This window comes from Miniopterus schreibersii, assembly GCF_964146895.1.
Source record: "Miniopterus schreibersii genome assembly, chromosome: 4".
Classification (NCBI taxonomy): Eukaryota; Metazoa; Chordata; class Mammalia; order Chiroptera; family Miniopteridae; genus Miniopterus; species Miniopterus schreibersii.
Genome location: NC_138105.1, coordinates 26,507,362 through 26,522,621, shown reverse-complemented (window position 1 = coordinate 26,522,621; position 15,260 = coordinate 26,507,362). Strand labels below are relative to the sequence as shown.

The 15,260-nt window shown below is 37.2% G+C and overlaps 1 protein-coding gene across 1 annotated transcript in view; it reads left to right on the top strand.

Moving 5' to 3' along the window:
- The window catches only part of CHSY3 (chondroitin sulfate synthase 3), a 239,784-nt gene that overhangs the window by 54,671 nt on the left and 169,853 nt on the right, over positions 1–15,260 (top strand). The gene's annotated exons all lie outside the window — the stretch shown is intronic.

Genomic DNA, 15,260 nt, shown 5'->3' with positions numbered 1-15,260 from the left:
TTATTTTTACATGCTACTCATTTAGCTTTATAAATCTTTAGTCATTAATTAATAAAAGACTAGCATCAGAATACTATGTACTGTATGTTGAATTGTTATTACATTACCAGGCACTGAGCTAGGCAAGATTTTACATATCTATATTCACAGCAATTCTGCAAGGTACTAATATTACCCCTGTTTCACAAATGAGAAAATTGTGGCTTACAGAAGTTATTGGTCTAAAACCATATTGCTAAAAAAAACCCTGCTGACTCAAGTTTATCTGCCTTCAACCCTCACATTTTTTATGCTGTATCACATTGCTTCTAGAAAGGAGCTTCAGCAATTTAATATAATACTCAGAGACATTATTCATGTAGTTTATATTTTCCATTTGGTCAGTCAACAAACATTTATAAGAAGTCACTGGGCATTGCTGAGAATTGGAGATAGTCTAAAATTCTGCATGGAATTTGTCTCCAAGGACATTCATTTGGTAAAGTGAGATCATCTCCAGTGACTGTAAACCTGCACATACTGGGGTTCTCCGGGGAATTCAGCTGCACTGTGTCACATGTCTCTTCATCTCTAGCTGATTCAAAAATGAAAGGGCTGCCTTCTCTAGAGCCACTCTCAGTGTGCCTTGTTAAACCAACAATGACTAAATAATTCTGGCAAGAGATGGATTTTCCGTTATGAGTCAGATTGGAATTTTGACTGAATTAAAGTAGGTAATTTGAACAAAAAGGATGTCAATGTTGCTTTCTACCTATGGAGTAAATAAATCTAAATTATTTAGCTTGACTTAAGAAATATATCATCAGTTTCTGAAAACTTTCCAAACTGTCTTTAGACTACCACTCTGAACCCACAAACCCAAAGAGCAGTCATCTACCTCCTTTCTCCCCGAATCTGCCATGGTGGTTATTGACCCCACTCCTTTTCTGTAGGGTTCTCTGTGCTTGCACTGCTTTTTGCTGCTTTGGCAAATCTTACTTGTATTTCATGCCTGGCTCAAGTCACCTTCCCTGGCAAGACATTCTCAACTGTTCCATTCCTATTAATCACCCCTTCCCAGAATTGTGTTAGCCCCTATTGTTTCATCATTCTTTGTACCCCATCCTCTGTGTGCTCATCCATCTCTATCCTCAGTATGTGACTGTATTTTCACATAGCTTGTAAACATATCATACATTCCTTTTGGTTTGTTGGTTTGTTTTTGCAATACCCCACTGGCATTTACTGCACACAGGTTCAGCGAATAAATCCGGTTACTGGGTCAGGGATTGTAATTTCTAGGGACCGGCAGCTATAGTTACTTAACTCCTTTCAGGTTGAAACCTCATTGGACTAGGACTGATTATTTCAGGATGGAAAGATTCTCCCTTAAGTACCTGCTTGCTACCATTGTCAGTCACCCAGGAGACAGAGGACCAGGGGCACACAATTTTTAGTTACAAGGAATTTGTGATGAAAGAACTTGTACTTCTGTTTGGTTTAATACTTCAGTTGTTTTGAAGATTCATGGAAGCACAATTGATTCTACTTAAAAATGAGAAATTGGATGCTGAAGTCTATTAAAAGCTTATTGAACCTAAATTGTGCACATAACATCATCACTGCAAACTTGAACTGTGGTATTGTTCCATTCAGCCTAATCGTCTTTCTGACACTGTCATCACGGGCTGTGTGCTTTTGGTTTTATTTTACCTTTAACTAGAAAATAAAGCTTGAATGTGTCTATTTCCTGTAATAATCCATTGTCAGGTTGCCATCTGTAAACTTGTATTTCCAATTTTTTAATCACCTGAGTAAGAAAATTCACATACAACATACCGGAGACTAATATTTCTTTTTACTTAACGCAATACTCAGCTTTAGGAATTAGCACTAAAGCGGAGTGGTGCATAGGGGGTGGGGAGAAGAGCTCCTCAGTGTCTGAGGTGAATGGTGTTCTGCTAATATGTACCTATGATCTCGCTCTCCATTTGGAGTTGTCTTTAGCCATCCTTTGCCCAAGAGAGAGTGGTTTGGACTCAAATTCCTTTACTAGACCTTTTATTAAAAGGGGGAGTGCTCCTGTGCTTGTTTGTTTAATTTACATTTAGTAAATTAAATGTCCCTAGAATGTTTCCCTTCCCACTTTCTATTCCTAGTATCCAGGAGGTGGTGAACAAGCCCAACCGGTATGTGTACAGAAGTAGGCATCCTGATATTTTTTCATAACCTAAAATTCTCGGTGGTAGTAGCCCTTCTTAGCTAAGTAATAATCGTCATGTCTGTTACAGGAGCTTTGTTCTGGGAAAGCCGCACCATGAAAGCAGCTACTGGCCTATTTCTGCAGTCAAGTTTGTGTGTTTGTGTGTATGTGTGCGTGCGTACACGTGCATGTGTGTCTTTGCGTGTGTATGTCTGTGTTTCTGGATGAATATGGGAAAATGCACTACAATTGGATACTCAAGGATATTTCCCCCACCCACCCATCATGCACTCAAAACCAGGCGAGGAAGATGTAGGGAAACTCTCCACTCTGGTCCTCTCCCAGTGTCCAGTTCTTAGACGTGCCATGTTGGGTGTTCTCTGTGGCCTGTGTGCTCTAGTTGCCTGTGTCTTCACTTTGTGCCTGTGTCTTCCCCTGGCACCATCTCTGTGTCACAGGCCTACCTTGCCTGCCCTGCCCCCTTGTCCCATGCATTGGCCCTGCCTCTTACATGGTCTTTCGCCCACTGACTGGGTCTTGTGATGGGTCGCTCATGCTTCCTGATCTCATGGTGAGTCTCATGCTTTCTGTTGCTCTCTCACTGCCTTTGTAACTCTCTCACATGATGCTCCTACTTCTCAATCCCCTTTGATGGTTCCTTCATTGAATTCCCCTTTTGTGAGTTATCGTTTAGCTACGGTGTTTATGAAACTTTTGTGCCATAGATCCTGCCTATTCCAGTCATACCTCCCCAGGAATTTAATCCTCTCAGCCGTGATTGTTGATTTATATCATATTACTCAGTGCACGATCACACGCTTTCCAAAAAGAGCTCATTCTTCTTTTACTTATCCTAATTTAATTATACTTTTATTTGAAAAGTTTATTTTATTTTTCCATCACCATTTATCCCCCCCATACCTTCTTCCACCTCTAGCCACCCCTTCCTAATTATACTTTAAATGAAGAATTTTAGAGAATCTAGAATCCTATTATAGTGCTAGCTTGGCTACCTCTAACTGCACATTCAAGTGAACTGAGCAAATTTTGCCTGTTTTCATATATCTCTGAATTATATTCCTGTATGACTATTTTCTGAATATAAAACTCTCGTTTCTGCTCAAATGAATAGAAAAGGTTTCTTTTTAAATAGTTGCTAAATTTTTGAGATAATTTTAAATGCAACTCAGTTTCTCCTGGATTTCAAAGTTATTTCCCCCCCCACCCTCTCCCTCCCTCCCTCTCTCTCTCTTTTTTTTTTTTTTAAATATATCTTTATTGATTTCAGAGAGAGGAAAGGAGAGGGAGAGAGAGATAGAAACATCAATGATGAGAGAGTCATTGATTGGCTGACTCCTGCATGCCCCTGACTGGGGATCAAGCCCACAACCCGGGCGTGTGTTTTCAGCAGTGTGTGTTGTCATTTGGTAAAGTCCCCTTTCCTCAATTTTCACAGGCAGTGCTTTGATTAAAGGCCTTGTAATCTCTCCCAGAGGAACGATGCGGTGCAGCCTCACAGCCCAGCCCCTCTCCAAATGATTGCTTCTGCAGTGGTCTCTAAAACACGTCATTCTAGAAAAGGCATTTTTATGCTTAGGTTTTTTCAGTGTCTCCCTGTTGACAAAGAACAGACTTTATAGCAAGACCTGCCCCTGCTCCCATCCTCCATAGAAATTACCCTACTCCCTCTAAAACCCAAACTTGTATTTTCTCTAAGAACGTCACCCTATTTCACAACACGGTGACTGTTTACGTGCTGGATCCTCAGTCTGGAAGATTTCTGTTTTGTCTGCTTGGCAGATTCATATCTGCCCTACATTCTTAATAGATTGACCACCCCTGAACTCTTTATAGTTGTAAAAATAACTTAACTAGCCCAAGTAGCTGGATATGAAATGCTAGAATTTCATCCAACCCCTTTTGGGGCGGCTGGGGTTTCCTGGCACCGAGCTTCTTTCGAGGCACCCTCAGTGAGGAGGGACCCTTGGAGCGGTGAGAGCTGCATCCCGCTCCCGTTGCTCCCCTGCCTGGTCCTCCGTGTGAGTCCCGTACCAGGGATGGCAGGGGCCGGTGTGGGGGTGCACAGCGTCGCCACAGGAAGGGGGAGCCCACTGGCCCTGTGTGCACCGACTCTGGCTCAGTGAAGTGGGACCAGACAGGGGAGCAGTAATCCCGACTGAAATGTTTAAAGTGTGTTTACGCCCCTCCCTGCCTGCCCTCCAGTGCTCTTGATACAGTTCCTGTCACTCATTCTCAAAGTAGGATCTGAGAACACAGAATCTTTTAAGTTGTCTCTGGCGAAATAAAAGTGCCACGGTTAAGAACAAAAAGCAAAGGCCCCTGTGTATTTATGGTGCTTCAGGGCTGTCACGTGCGGCAGGGGACGCGGTGCCTTCGCCACCCTAGAGCCCCGCGTGGCGCGGCCGTGAGGGCCCCGGGATGGAAGGCTGAGCGCAGGCCGTCCTGGCGCCGTGGCAGGGGCACAGCGGGCGGGCACAGTCACAGCGGCCCTGCAGATCCCTGGCCGCCCTGGGGTGTCTTTGCTTTCTGTAGAAAGGCTCTCCATTTATAATTTATACTGGGAAGTATGTTATTGGCAGAAAATATACTGTAGAGAAGTCATGTTAGGCATGGTGATATAAAAAACTAGTACGTTTTTGGCTTTTATGGTTTCTGATATAGTAGCAGCTGCTCAGAACTTTAGTTTTCAGACTCTGTGTAATTATTACTTAAAAATGGTTACTTCATAATTTATGATAAGACCAAGTGACTTCTCCTCGCCCCTTCATTTCTAAAGGTAGTGGCAAGTGGAAGAGTGTAAGCAAAGCATTGATTATAAGCTGGTGCTATGATGCTTAATATAAAACAATATTTTAATACAATGAATTGCTAATTACTTCATTTGTAATAAAATTATTTCTTTGAAAATTTATGATGGTGAAGTACAAATTTTAAATAGAAAGCGCTTTCTCTAATTATTTGATGATTTTTTTCATCTTGTAAGCCATTTTTGTATATGTTAGAGTTTGTCACTCTGTGAATATGTGAATAATATTTTCCTGTGAAGCTCTCCATGCGTTCAGCATCATGAAACATCAGTGTGATGAAGAAATTACTTCTAAATAATCTCTCCTATGAGAGTTCTCTTAGTGATAATGATAATGACAGTGATGATGATTACAACATGATAGTTATTGTATGAAATCTGACCTAATGTTATGTGGTTCAGCGTTCTAAGTATTTTGTGTAGAGTTGTTACACGGCTTTCTTGAGCTGGTTTCTGAGGTGGGCACCATCAGTTTCCTCTTGATACTGGCAAGGAGAGGGAAGCGTGGAGAGTTGCCGTAACCCCCCCAGGTTAGTAAGTGGCCGCAATCAGAGTTGCAGCCCAGCTGATCTGACCCAATACTATATTCTATGTGTGAAAAAAGATAAAACCAGAGGTGCAATTGAAACCAGAGGCACAACCTAGATCCATTCGCACAACATCCTTCAAATGCCTGTAATCTGAACTAGAGATTTGCCAAAGCCCTTCATTTTGTGAATTAAGATGCTGCTGACTAGACAGACCAAGTGACTGCCCTGTGCCTCCCTGGGGTCACATATCATTAGCCAGTTAGGAATAGAACCTCATTGCTGCAAATCAGGTGTCGTTTCTGCTACCCAAATTGCCCTAAGATTTAGTTGACACTTAAATGCAACTTCTGTGTGTTGGGCACAAGGTGTTTATTAATTCAGCATCTATCAAATGTTTGTCCATTTACCTAGTATGCACCAGGGCCATCTCTCTACCTTAGAGGTGATTTAGACAGTTACTAAGCCTTTTAGATCAGTAGTTAGAGGCTTTTTAGAGGCTGAATTCAGACTCAGGTGCCTCAAGCCATTACATTAACTCCCCTTGTTTTGGGCAGTTGAGCACTCAGGAGACCTGTGTCAGAAATGAAACAACTGGCTGGAGTTTCATCTTGTTCAAGAATATTGGTTTTTTTATTTGTGACTTGGCAATAGAGTTTTTTAGTTGCTTTGCTCATATTTTTCTAAGTTAGATAGATGGGAAGTGCCTTGAGCTCAAGAACCAGAGGTCATTCATCTTTATATCCCCACAGAAATTAGTAGTTACTAAAATGCAGTGGGCTCTCAAATGTTTGTTGAACTGAACATTCGTTATAAGAGTATTCAAAACTACTGTACATTTATATCTTCGAAAGTGTACATGTGTAATACGTAAATATTAGTGATACTAATTCTCTTCTGAGGATGTATGAATTCAGTGTAAGGAAGGAGGTTTGATATCACTTTTGTATATTTTATGTATTCTGGTGTTCCTGCATTCAGCCCTTCTCTTTTCAACTCTCAAAAATGGAGAGAATTAAGCTTCCTGGATTCCTCTCCAAGAGGACAAATTTAGGGGGTAAAAGGTAATTGTTTTGAGATATGGGACAAGGCTGGCTTAAATTTGTAGTTTCTTTGTGGTTTTGATGTGGCTTCTTTGAATATAATATGATATACTTGAATGAAAGAATGTATGTACATAGAAAAATCATATAGAACTCTATCTATATGTTAATTGTAACCGTGACCTTCTGTTTACTTTGAATTAAATTGAGGAAGGGGGGATTGTTTGTTATTAGGGGAAGTGAGGCTATGGAAAGATTGAGGAGAATGGTGAGTTTTTACAAATTATAGCAAGTACTCTCTCTGTGTATTAAACAATAGTTCAAAGTAGTAAGAGATTCTTGAATGAAATGCCAATTTATTTTTAAAATATTTATGTATACTCTATAGCCCAGCAATTCTACTCCTTGACATTTATTTTCAGGAAAAAAATAAATTTTGGGGGAAATGTGAAGATTTGTTTATTATAGTGGAAAAACTGGAAGCAACAGAAATATCTATTCCTGGGGTGTAGTTAAAAAAGTCGGGATATTAGTAAGATATGATATGGTGTAGGCACTTAAAAATATAATGTTTATTGTCTACCTTTACTTTCTTAGACCTTCCTGATATGTTACAAGAAAAAAATCAGATTATGAAACAGCATTTTTAGAATTATTTTATTTATTAAAAAGCTGTGGTACATTTACACAGTGGAATATATTCAGCTCTAAGAAAAAAAAATCTTACCTTTTGGGGCAGCATGGATGGACATGGAGGCTATTATGCTAAGTGAAATAAGCCAGTCAGAGAAAGACAACTATCATATGATTTCACACATATGTGGAATCTGATTAACAAAATAGAAACAGAGACATGGATACATGGAACAGACTGACAGCTGTCAGAGGGGAGGAGAATTTGGGGGCAGGATGAAGGAAGGCAAAGGGATTAGCCAAAAAACATACATACATACACACACGCGCGCACACACACACATATGAAAAACACATAGACGCAGACAACTGTGTGGTGATAGCCAGAGGGAAAAGGGGGTGGAGGGAGGTGGAGGTGGGCAAAGGGGGAATAAATGGAGACAGAAAGAGACTTTGCTTGGGTCGATGGGTGTATGATGCAGGGTGCAGATGATGTTTTGTTGAGTTGTATGCTTGAAACCTGTATGATTTTGTGAACCAATGTCATTCCAATAAACTCAATTAAAAAAAATTTTTAAATGTATTTGTATGTACAATATTCCTGAAGATAAGCCCATACTGTTCATAGAGTTTGCCTCTGAGCACTGAGTATTTTGTCTTTTTTTATGCTTTGATGATTTTTCTGCAGTGGTTATATATTATCTTAGTTTATTTAAATATAAAAGTAGTTTTAATCTACCTGGAAAAAAAACAAAACACTGAGCATGTTTGATAATTTATTTTTTAAGCTTGAAATATGGTTAACTTCCCAACTACAACTGTATTTAAGTATGTATTTATGTAGCTATCTAGTTGTTCAGAAAAATGTCCATTAGTATTATACTGTCATTAGAAAAATGACAGTATAATACTAATGACAGTAAAAATGACAGTATAATACTCACTACTTATTTAGTAGTGAGCAGTATAAACCAGAAATAAATCTAATGTGGAAAATATTATATTAAAAATTTTAAATCATAAGTGAGGTTTAAAAATTGACTTAAAGTTTAGATCTGTCTTTCTTATATATTACATACTCATTCACTGGATGATATTATGTGGTATTTTAACTTTTTAATTCATAACAACTGGTTCAATTAGAGATAAAAGGCTTGCCTTTTAATAGAATTGGAGTGGCATGTATATTTTTAATTTTGCTGATGTAAGTATTATCTTTCAGTAATCTAGTCCTATAATTTAGTTTTTTATATAAATCTTTTTTTAGGTTCCTTATAATACACTATTCATTTAATTCATTTATGTGACAGGAATTCAGTCTTCAATGATTCTTCTCTTCATATATTTCTATATTTAATTATATTCTTCTAATGAAAAAACAACCCTTCAATGAACCCTGCTCTAACACAGTTGGCTTTTATATATATGTGTGTGTGTATGTGTGGGTGTGTATATATATATATATATATATATATATATATATATATATATATATATATATATATATAAATTACAAATATTTTTAAACACAGGACAAATGAAGAATGTATTTCTGTCATCCATTTATCACATGTAGATGTGAGCACATTTCTTTCACCATCTTTTCTACTTTGGAATAGAGTAATGTCTTAAAAGCAGTTATATAATTTAAATTTGTATTGTAGATCATTAGCCCAATCTGTAATTTTCTTCTGGACAGTTCAGAGTGAGATTAAAAAAGAGGGTGGGGGAAGAAGAGTTAATATTTTTAGTACCAGCCTTTCATTCACTCTTCCCAGTGTATTTTAGCACTCATCAAATTCAGTTGTAAATGAAACATTCCATTCCAGGCTTTAGAACATTTATATTAATTTAATTAAAGCAAAGTGTCAGAAGCAGTGCTCAGCAAGTTATGTGATCACTAAAAAAATTAAACTTGATTAGAGGCCCGGCTGGTGTGGCTCAGTTGGTTGGAGCATCACCCGTGTACTGAGTGAGGGTCGGGGTTAGATCCCGGGTCAGGGCACATTCCTGGGTTTTGGGTTCAGTCCCCGGGCGGGGCACGTGTGGGAGCCAAACAGTAGATGTTTCTCTTTCCCTTTCACCTTCCTCTCTGGAATCAATGAAAAGCATATCCTTAGGTGAGGATTAAAAATAAAAGAATTGCCCAGCTGGTGTGGCTCAGCAGTTGAGCACTGACCTGTGATCCAGGAGATCGAGGTTCGATTCCCTGCAGGGTGCAAGTCCGGGTTGCAGGCTCGATCCCCAGCAGGGGGGCGTGCGGGAGGCAGCCCATCAATGACTCTCTCATCATTGATGTTTCTCTCTCTCTCTCCCTCTCCCTTCCTCTCTCTGAAATCAACAGAAACATGTTAAAAAAAAAGTATATAAAAAATAAATAGAAGAATTAAAATTTAAAAAGGATAGCTACTCCACAAAGCTGTTTTAAGAATTAAATGGCCCAATGTAGGTGAAGGAATTAACACAGTATCTGGCACACAATAAATGCTCTTATTAATGATTAATGTACATTTTAATTTTCTGGTTAGGATTTGCATTTTATATTTTATCATTAAACTAACCAGTTTGTAACTTTATATGTTATAGTGAAGCATATTTTTTTTTCAATAAAAATTGAACCTTTAAGCTATACTTTGAAAAAGACTGTTATATATCTACTGAGTTCAAAAGCATAATGAAATAGACACCTTTTGTATATTTTAAGTTGTACCTTTGCCTCATCTCTCTTCTCTCCATCTATCAATCCTATAACTGTTTCCAGAATGTAAAGATGAAATCTCTAGACTTTCAGTGTCTCATTCAGGCAGCTTTAGTGCTGTGGTAAATTGTAATTCTTTTAAATTTATTCTCACAAGACAGTGTGATTAAATCTGCCTTATTTTTTGCTAAGTATCCTTTGTTCTCCTAGAGCCATATTTGTCATTATAATTAGGAGTTATATAATACATTACTTACTATGAAATAAAATATGTTTCTTATTCTCTCCATTTTTAGAACCACATTAACATTTTTCCTACAGTATACACTTAGATTAAGCTTAAATAGTCTTTGATCTTGAGGAAGGTGAAGTCTTTTCATTCCACTCCGATGTGGGCTAGGAATGATTCAGTTCAACACACATTTATTGGGCACCAACTGCATGCCAAGTGGGAGTGGGAGGGTGGATGCTAATGATAAAGCCATGAAAATTGCCTTTAGGATGCTCAGACACATACACATTCATTTCAGTGTAGTTTATTAAGTGTTAAGACCAATTCATGCATAACACGCCGGGGGAATAGCACCTAATCCAGCTTCCAGGAAATGAATTCAGCTCAGACAACTCTTCCGAAGGTAGAATGATAATTACATTCAAAATTATCCCCCTGAATTGTCACCAAACCCTCAGTCACCAGTAAAGATTCACTTATGATCATGATAGTTTCCTGAATATTAAGCAAGACATCCTAATGCATTTTAGTAAAAAAAAAGGTAAGTGTAGAAAACGAGAGCTGTGTGCTTGATGATAACTACAAAGTTCATCAGAAACTTCATTTGTTAAGTGTTACTACCAATCAAGGATCCACACTTTATTTGATTGAGACTATATTTTAATTCTCCATATACTACAGATTTTTTAAAAAATACCAGCATAATTAGTTCATTGCCATTTTATATATTTCAAAGAAAGTTTTCTTATTTTTTTTTTTTAATATATCTTTATTGATTTCAGAGAGAGGAAGGGGAGGGAGAGAGAGAGAGAGATAGAAACATCAATGATGAGAGAGTCATTGATCGGCTGCAGCCCGCAACCCGGGCATGTGCCCTGACCGGGAATCGAACCCCGATCGCCTGGAACCTAGGTCGACGCTCAACCGCTGAGCCACGCCCAGCCGGGCGAAAGTTTTCTTATTAATGAGGTTTCTTTGATTAAAAACAGGTTGAACAAAGCTGGCAAATAGATATGAAAAAACGCAGCACTATTTTCCCATTATTTTATAAGTATTGAAATTGCTAAAAACTTGCTTTTATTAAAGGTTCCTTTGTTTGCAAAGTTTAGTGGTTATATTAGACCTTGATATTTAATGAGATAAAATATTAAAATAGAGAATACAGAAGCATAAAGATTCTGCCAGCACCCTAGACTCTAACTTGTGAGGGAAGGTATTATGTCCATCAATCTGTTCATGAAGTTCTATGGGCCATACGCAGGGAGCTCAACATTATGTCACTAACAGAGCTATTTGTATAAGTACCACGTGCTAACCAGTTGCGCCACTGGAGCTCCTAATAGAGCTGTTTGAAAAGTAGAAGGATCTCATAATACAAAACTAATGTCAAACACCCATCCCAGTTAATGATGTACTAGGGAATGCAAAATGTTGTCCTTGTCATATGAAGTAGGCACAAAAGGTTTTATTCTAATAGGCTTTTTTTAACTAATTAGATCTTAGGACAGATTCTGTGTAATTAATAATAGGAGGTGTTTCTTAATGAATGATTTTGGCTTCTTTATGATATTTTTGGGATAATCTCTGAATTAAAATATACTGGACTTGTAGCAAAGATATATATTACTTGTGTTTAAAGGAATGACTTCTCAAGGGAAATAATTATCTCACTCACAGATATTAGAGACTTAGTGTGGTTCTTGGTTTTAGTTCCTCTAAAAAGAAGACTTCCGTGTTAACTAAAACTTTTTTTTTCTGTCTTGGACATATTTGTAACATGACATATTTGTATTATGCATTATTTGAGTGTAAATTGTACTTAAATGATAACTGGCTAATAAGAAAAATAAACAAATATTTTGGGAAGAATGATCTTACATTTGGGCCAGTGTTTTCCTGTTGTTTAATATGTGTAAAGAGTTGCTAACTCTTATAGCTGCAATTGTGGCATTTCTTTTAACATCAACTGAAGATATCATAACTGTCTGTTTCAGATCATTCTCAAAATCTTCCTTTTGTAGCTTACATTGTGCCATGAAATTTATAATTACCAGCTAAATATTTTAGGTAGCTGAAATTATATATATATATATAGTGAACCCAGGAGTGAACCAAGGAGTGTAATAAAATAAATTTGTAGAGATAAAATGACCTTGGGACTCAGGGCAAACAAGTTACTGTCCTTGTCCAGGGAAATTTACTCTCCTGATAATGGCATATGTATTGCTCCCTGAATTTCGATGAGTAATGACACCAGAGCCATTTTGCATGTAAGTCCAGATCTCCTTGATTATTTTCATCCTGTTTAATCACTCAGGAGGTGAGTACACAGGAGAACAATATTTTCTATAAAAGCCACACCTTGATCATTCATCTAAAAGGTTAGCAGTATTTTCCCTTTCCTTCCCTAGTAGATACCTTTTGAGAAGCAGACCTATTTGTGAACACGGTTAAAGAATCAGGCAGTGGGAAGGGCTGCCATGAAGCCCCACTGGCTTTCCTAGCGTCTTCTAGAAATATTCTCTTCTGTCATTGGTGATAGTCAGTGTCGGCCTCCACCATTTCAGAGCTCACGGATTCATGTATTTTTTAGAAAGCAGAAGGCCTGCTGTGGGCACTGCCTTTTCTGTATTGCTGTGTCTTGCACTGTGTCTACTGTGTGCTCAGACTGTGTGTACGCCTTCACTATATAAATAATAGAATGGTTACTGACTCTAACGGTGTTGAGCAAAAATTCTCTCTTCCCTTACTTTCCCAAGTCATAACTTTCACATGAAAAAGTCCTTTTTTAACAAGAGGAGAAAGATTAAGTATCAGCATTTTAAGAACATGTGTAAAAAATTCCTAAGGAAAATCTAGCCAATGGTGCTGGCTGGCATATAAAGCCAGAGTGAAAATTAATATTTATAGGCAGGAATCTTCTTACAGCTTAATAACACAAATAGTAAACTTTATTTCTCTTTACCTGTTGATTTTGAAAGAAAAAAATACGCATTTATTATATTTTTTTTCATTTTTCTTAAATTTTCTTTAAAATCCAGAGCAGGGCTTTTTACTTATAGCTAGTTTAAGGTATAATTATGATAAACTTTAAGGATGACTAACCAGGATGTTTAAAAATCAATTTTGTTTGTTCACTGCTGTTGTATTCCCAGTGGCTAGAACAAAGCCTAGCACATAGTAGATGCTCAATAAATAGTACTGAATGAATGCATTATTTATATTCTGTTAGAACTACTGCTTGTGGTGAGTTAACTTGAACTAGATCATTGGGCTAATTAAGTCAAAGGTGGAGCCTTTGGAGCTACTGACTTTTCAAGAGAGAATAATAAGTATAATTTTATTATAACTACTATTGAAGATTTTAGAAAATGTATTTTTCTGGAAGTGTATAAGTTCATCAGAATATAAAGAAGGGGAGGACTTTAAACCTGTACTTTTGTACTAGGTCATCCGAGAGGCCCATTAGCCCTCCCAGGAGATAGCTTGGAACATTTTTGCCTCCAGACAGATGGAGGTGCACGTTAAGAGATTTTGAAATTCAATAAAATCTACTTGAAATGATTGGTAATTCCGATACTTTGTAACAATTTGGCCCTAAAGCTTCACCTTTTAGAAGCAAAACAAAGCATATCATTGAAAGAAGAACACATCAAGATTAATTCTTTCAAGTAGATTTTATTGGAAATCAGAACACAGCATGATTCCAAGAGGTACTACTATATGTTTTGTATGTAAATAATTACTGTTACGAGATATGCATTACTATTGAATATTTAAATAATGATTGTTAATTTCACAATTAGCAAACTATTTATTAAATAACATGTTCCAGGTTAACTTGAATAAAAACACTGACAACCAAGTTTGCCAGTTTGCAGAAACTCTCTTAACACTTTTCTCTCTCACATCAAGTTTTATAAATTTGTGTTACAGTAGAAAATAAGATGGAGTTGGGTGGGGGAGGTTGTGGACATCTGTAATAGTGTCAATGATAAAAATAAAATTGAAAAAAGATACAGATTCAACAACAACAACAAAAGATTTTGAGTAGTGTTCTTTGTTTAGGTCTTCTATTAAATTAGCTTGACAGGCGATGGTTAAGAACAAAGGCTTGGAATCAGAGTGCCTTGATCCAGCTCTACCACTTGCTAACTTTGTGATGTTGGTCAAATTAGTTATGCTCTTGGTGCGTCAGTTTATCATCCATAAACTGGGAATAATTGTAGTGCCAACCTCATAGGGCTGTTTTTGTGATTTAATATAGGTAAAGTGCCTAGAGTAGCATTCAGCAAGCTTTTTCTGCAAAGGGACAGATAGTAAATAAATATGACTTTGCAAGTCATATAGTTCCTGCGCAGCTATTCAACTCCACTGTTGTGCTGTGCACATAACATAGATAATTCATAAATGAATAAATGTTGTGTGTTCCAGTAAAAATACGTTTACCAAAATTTACAATCCAGGAGTCATAGTTTGCTGACCCCTAGTCTAAAATATTGCTTAAAATATAATGAAGTTTCAAAATTATTAGATATTTTATTCTGCCTTATGAAGTGTGTATCAATCAACATATCAGGGACATATAGAATTTTCCAATGTGTTAAAAAACATAGCATATTTGAAATCTAATTTTTAAACAAACATGCAAGATGATTATAATGAGAAAGAATGTCTGAAAATTTCTGGTAGGAGATTGTCAAATTTATCAAGGGATCTGATTCAAAATATTTTTAAGAGAGTATAAATGGAATTGGTTTAGGGTCACCCAATGATGTGGTGGTTTAAGTGGAAGAACCGGGGTGCAGCAGAAATAGGGGCTAATGCTCTGTGTGTGTGTGTGTGTGTGTGTGTGTGTCCTGCTTTCTGGGTCTTTGGCCACCAGCCGGTGTTAAATATGATTGAATTCAGAGAGTGGGTTAACCTCTCAACCAAACAGAAATTGAATATGAAACGATGTGCATATTTGAAGATGGCTGGGTAATACATTATTAACTCAAACTTTTGATTTTGTAGACTTTAACTTCACGGTCTAGTTGTAAATGACCGAATGCTAGAAATGTCTCAGGCTCTTATAATATAATAGTATGATAGTGCTAAAGGCAGACAATAGGTAAG